This window comes from Gossypium raimondii, chromosome 3 (assembly GCF_025698545.1).
Source record: "Gossypium raimondii isolate GPD5lz chromosome 3, ASM2569854v1, whole genome shotgun sequence".
Lineage (NCBI taxonomy): Eukaryota > Viridiplantae > Streptophyta > Magnoliopsida > Malvales > Malvaceae > Gossypium > Gossypium raimondii.
The window spans coordinates 43,917,345-43,923,397 of record NC_068567.1 but is presented as its reverse complement, the minus strand read 5'-3'; positions in this window follow the sequence as shown (position 1 = coordinate 43,923,397).

Here is a 6,053-nt window from a genome sequence, read left to right as displayed (position 1 = left end):
CTTTTGGGGTTAAAAGTTTTGAATTTTTCGGTTAGGGTCAAAGAGAGGGGTGTGCTATTGTGTTTAGTTGCGCGTTTAAGTGGCATAATAAGCCTACTGGTCTGGTGGTTTGCTGTGTGTTAATTGGTCTTTGGGTTCTGGGTTCGAGTCCTTGTGTGTACGCTTTGGAGAAATATTTTTATTTTGTTTTGTTTTGTTAAATAGTAGTTTTTTGTAAGTTAAAAGATGTAACCATTTATATTTATCTTTATTCTTTTTTGTATTTTTTTCTTTGTGGATGTTCTTTTCTTCCTCTTCTTGGGTTTCTTTTCTTTTTCTTTTGAAAACAATTTTCGCAGGCAGATTTCAGAAAGTTCCGCTTCTTGTTGTCGAGTCAGTGCTTGGACATCGTTAATCGCGAATCAGGTGTGGGTTTCGAGACTTTTCAATTATATTTGTGAATTATAAGTTTGATTTTGGTGGAATGCGGCAATCTATGTGCCTTTTGGAAATTGGTTGTCGATGTTCGGTAATACTGTGGAATGGCATGGAAATCTCTATATGTTGATGTGTTTCTGAATCCCATCAATCGAGGGTCGATTTAGTGTCCAGAAAACTCGATTTCCAAGCTGATTAGGGGTGGTTTTGTGACCACACAGGCGTGCCCCCACACTGACGGTTCACACGGCCATGTACAGTTTGGAATTAGGGTTTTCGGGCAAGTTTTGGTGCCACACAGCCTGGCCACACAACCGTGTGGCTGGTTTGTCCACTCGGCCTAGGCGTTTTAACACGGCCGTGTGGCCCTAAGTCACTTATTTTGGTTCTGTGTGTGTTTTGATCTAGAATCGTATCTGTATATGTTTTAACGCTTGGCTAGGCTTTAGTGAGGGTAAATAAGACTTTGATATGGGCTTCAGCTTATGTTTTTTTTGTGACTGTTGTGTGTGAGATGTCTGATTCTGAACCCGGTTAGCTGGGTGTGTGTGTATATGTCACGGGCCGCAGTTCAAAGCCCGTGACCATCGCACCAAATGCATCCAATGGAGGTCTATTGCTCAAATGGGGAACATTTGTCCTACGAGAACTGGCCCGATTCAAAGAGCTACTGGAGAAGCCTGTCAGATTGAAGCCCAGTTGGCCCGATAACGAAGACAGGGCAACTTAGGCTAAATATGGTAACTAATCTTAGAAGATAGAGGGAATCATATCTTGTAAAGATTCGATTAGATTTGATAAGGCTTATCTTGTAAATCCCTAAAATTAAGGGATATGGTTAAATCTCATCCGTCGATGTAAATGTATCTTGACTGTCGATTTTGGGGGAGATCAACTATAAATAGAGAGCCTCCCCCTCATTTGTACTTACTCCATTCATTGTTTTCATTATTCTTTGTGAATAAGAGAAATAGAGAGCATTTACTCAAACACTTTGCAAACGTTCTTTCTGTTGTTCTTTGTTGTTCTTCTTTTGGCATAAATCGCTTCCGCTCTTATATTTGGTGCCTTAGAGGAGTTCTAAATGAATCCTCACTTGAGTTAAGGCTGACTTGGGCGAGTTTGGATGAACTGATCGCCTAAGGCCGCACGAATTACGAGACGAAAGGTCTAGCCCCGTGACAAGTGGTATCCAAGCCAAGGTTTGAACCAAGTAATATCCGAGTTGTTGGTTCAAAGGCACCGTTGGGATGTCGAGAGAAGAGTTCGAAGAAAGGTGGGCGAGGAAGTCTTTGAGGGAGACATTATCGGCAGTAGAGGAACGTGTGGGTAAACTCGAGGGATCTATGGAGGATGTAAAGGAGGCACTCAATGGGGTCGAGGATCGCATTGCAAACTGGAAGGAGCAGTCCAGAGACTATGTAAAGATGTCTCTTGATTCCACCATAGATAAGGTAAACGAGTTGTTTAATTCACACAGGGACAAGCTGTCGAAAAGGAATGATACTCTCGAGGCCATGATGATGGCTTTGAAGGAGGAAACAATGGCCACGACGAGGGCTTTGAGCACAAGAATAGAGGAGCTCGAGGGAGAGTTGACCTTGTGTCGAGCAGATGTGGGGAATGGAGTGTCAAGTGCAGCACTCAGTAACGAGGATGTCCCAAAGCCGAAAGAGTTTGTAGGGACAAAGTCTGCATGCAATGTGGAGAATTTCTTGTGGAGGATGGAACACTACTTCCGTGCCAAAGGCATCGTGGATGATGCGGTTAAGGTAAATACTGCTTCAATGTTTCTTACTGACATTGCGCTTTTATGGTGGCGAGGCAGGACCATAGATAAAAGGCAAGATGAGATTGGAATGTGGCAAGAGTTCTAATGCGAGTTAAAGGGACAGTTTTACGCAGAGTTTGCCAAGGAAGAAGCTCGGGCAAAGTTGTAAGGGATAACGCAACGGGGCACAGTGGGGGAGTATGTTCGAGAGTTCAAGGAACTCATGCTCCAAGTTTCAGATGTGACCGATGAAGAAGCATTGCTTGCTTTTCAAAATGGTTTGAAGCCGTGGGTCAGACAGGAGGTGGAACAAAGAGGTGTCCAAAAGCTGTCGGAAGCCATGACGGTAGTTGAGTCCGTGGTTAAGCTTGGTCTAGGGAAAGACAAGCTTGAATCTTCCAAGTTCGAGGAAAGGGCCGTATGTGAAATGGATCACAAGAAAGGTATTGTTGATGGCAAAGGCAACGGCAACAATAGTGGTAATGGGAAACCATGAGTTGGGAAGAAGAAACCCAAGAGGAAAAGGGACAAGCTGAAATGCTTTCTTTACGACAGTCCACACATGTTAAAGAAATATCCGAAGAAATCCACGCTTAAGGAGAAGCCGATGGGTAAGGCCTTGGTACTTGGTTCGAGCGCAAGGGGTGTCGAAGCCAAGTAGGCCGAAAGCGAGAAGAAGCCAGTGGAGTGCTTCTTGTGTCATGGTCCGCATAGGTTGCGGAAGTGTTCGAGGAAGTCTGTCATCGAGGGGAACGATGGAGTAGACAATGAGCCCAAGAAGATTGGTTCAAGCAAGGGAAAAGTTGAAGCCAAGAGGGCAAAGAGGAGCAAAAAGAAGTGAGTAAAGTGCTTCTTGTGTCGTGGTCCGCATGAGTTGCGGAACTATCCAAAGCAAGCCGGAGTCAAAAGAAACGCAACGTCTGAGCTTTGTGAGTCATCAGAGGGGCTTCCACCCAAGGAAGAGGTGAGTTTGTCATCGGACTTAGATGAAAGAGTTGCGATGAGAACAGTGAAGCTAGGACCAATGAGGCTCAAGTTGAGTGAACTGTCGGAGTTGGCCGAGTCATCGACTAGGCTTCCACCTATTGGAGAGGTGGGTGGTGCATCAGACTTCAAGGAAAAAGAAGTGATGCATGTGGGACAGTTGACCAGAGTAAATGCGAAGGTACATTCCGAACACTGTTATAGTGTTTTGCATTCTAACTTGTTGACTTGGCAAGAACGTAGGGGCCCTTTCGAAGTTCTTGAGCAAAGAGGTTGAGAGACTATGGGCAAAGCAAAGCCAAGTGTGGTGAATCAAGAGGATTCTGTTCGAGTAAAGTTAGAATGTGGACAAGGGAGCGACATAGCTTCTTGTCATCGAGATGTACAAACGAGTAGGACGGTTTGAGTGAAGAAGCGACGTAAGCCAAGGCAAAAGTCCCGAAGGAAGGGAAAGGCTAAGGCGTCGAGACGAGACTGAGGCGAATCAAGTCAGTGCCATTCGGAAGTCGTAATGAGGATGTTGCAAGAATGGGTGGGGGAGAATGTCACGAGGCGCAGTTCAAAGCCCATGACCATCGCACCAAATGCATCCAATGGAGGTCTATTGCTCAGATGGGGATCATTTGTCCTACGAGAACTGGTCCAATTCAAAGAGCTACTGGAGAAGCCTGTCAGATTGAAGCCCAGTTGCCCGATAACAAAGACATGGCAACTTAGGCTAAATATGGAAACTAATCTTAGAAGATAGAGGGAATTATATCTTGTAAAGATTAGATTAGATTTGATAAGGCTTATCTTGTAAATCCCTAAAATTAAGGGATATGGTTAAATCTCATCCGTCGATGTAAATGTATCTTGACCGTCGATTTTGGGGGAGATCAACTATAAATAGAGAGCCTCCCCTTCATTTGTACTTACTCCATTCATTGTTTTCATTATTCTTTGTGAATAAGAGAAATAGAGAGCATTTACTCAAACACTTTGCGAACGTTCTTTCTGTTGTTCTTTGTTGTTCTTATTTTGGCATAAATCACTTTTGCTCTTATATTTGGTGCCTTAGAGGAGTTCTAAATGAATCCTCACTTGAGTTAAGGCTGACTTGGGCGAGTTTAGACGAACGGATCGCCTAAGGCCGCACGAATTGCGAGACGAAAAGTCTAGCCCCGTGACATATATCTGTTCTGTTTAACTGTCTGTCGATGTGTTCATTGTTTCTGTGAGATTGTATGCATACATACACTTGCATAAAGTAAATTTTTTGGTTGGTTGCGAAGAGAAGGGAGATTGATTCTGGTTTGCTCTAGCAGTTATACTACAACTTATTCGTACTACGGTTTACAGCACTGTACAGCATATACGTCAGCTTTGTTGCGTACTATTATCTGATCTGGTAGTTTAAACTGAACATGTTTGTACAGTAGACTACTGCATTGCACTGTACTACATATACACTAGCCTTGCTGCGTATTTTTATCTAAGTGGCTTAGTCACATTCTTGGTTGTAGGATTGGATTGGCCTTTCGAGGTTCTCTTTTGTGTGATTGGTTGGATGAGCTTTAGCAGCTCTTTTGGGGTGTGATCGGGGGACGGAGAGGTGTGTTGGCTGGATGGGTGGGTTTTAGTACTTAATTGCATTCACATGCGTCTATTTGAGTATTCCATTGTACTTGGTGTGCTCTAACTGTTACGTGTGTTAGGGTGTTAGTTTCGTTTTTGGTTTCTGTTTCTGCATATATTTGTAAATATGTTTTGCTCTTGGATTGCCATATGGGGTCTTCTTCTGGAATCTGTTGTTAGTCTCTGGGGTTCTCTTCTGGAATCTGCTGTTAGCCGTTCTAAACTCACATTGAGCTCGTGTAGCTCACCCCTTTAGTGTTTTCCCTTGCAGGTACACTTCCATTTTTTGTAGCTGGACTCAATATGCGGAGGTCTTAGACAATCATGGTTGAAAATAATTTATCAGTTATCTTTTCAGTTTTCATTTTGATTTACCATTTTGATCTACAGGGTTTTATAAAAATTATTGTACAAGTTCTGTTTGGAATTTTTCGCACGTAAATTTTATTTTTATATTAAACTCAACTTTAATTTTTCTGAATGAATACTAAACGAATAAATGTTGTCAGTTCGTTGTGACAACTTGTTTTGTAAAATTTCCCATCGATCACTTTGGTGATCAATGTGGCCTCTAGAATTTGGTCTAAACTTCTAAGCCGGGTTCTAGGGCGTTACAGATGAAATGCCTAGTCATGTGCTCCAAAGTCAATACTGGTATCATATTTTCTTAAGGGTCGTCTTTTTCATTTCTTGTTTTTGCTTGAGTTGCTTGAAGACAAGTAATGACTTAAGTGTGGGGGATTTTGATCTGTCGTAACTTGGTGTAGTAGATTAAACTAGTTTTCGTACTTTAGGAGCTTGTAAATAAGCATTATCATTAGGTTTTAGTTATGTTTTAATAAGTTTAGTTAAATTCAATAAAGTGTGCGAATTGAGTCTTTTATTGACTTTAGGGGCTGAATGAGGCCTAAGGGTGAGCTAATGAACCTTGTGAGTATGTAGGAGACCATTAAAAGGCGTTCTAAATTGTTATTGGTTGCTATGTCTCAACATGGAGGATTCAATGTCACAATATAGGAAGCAGATTAGAGGAATTTCAAGACTGCCTTCGATGTTGCGACAAAGCCTAAAGGTGTTGCGGCATACCTTTGAAAACATCCTAAAGAAAAGTGTACTAACTTTTATGTCATGACAGAGGTCCTAATGTGTTGTGAGATCGAATCTGGATGGGAATTGATACGATCCATAGGGCATTTTGGTTTGCACAATCCAATCTAAAGCTCAAGAGCGTCAGTTAACCTAGGGTTAAGGACAACGACTACCT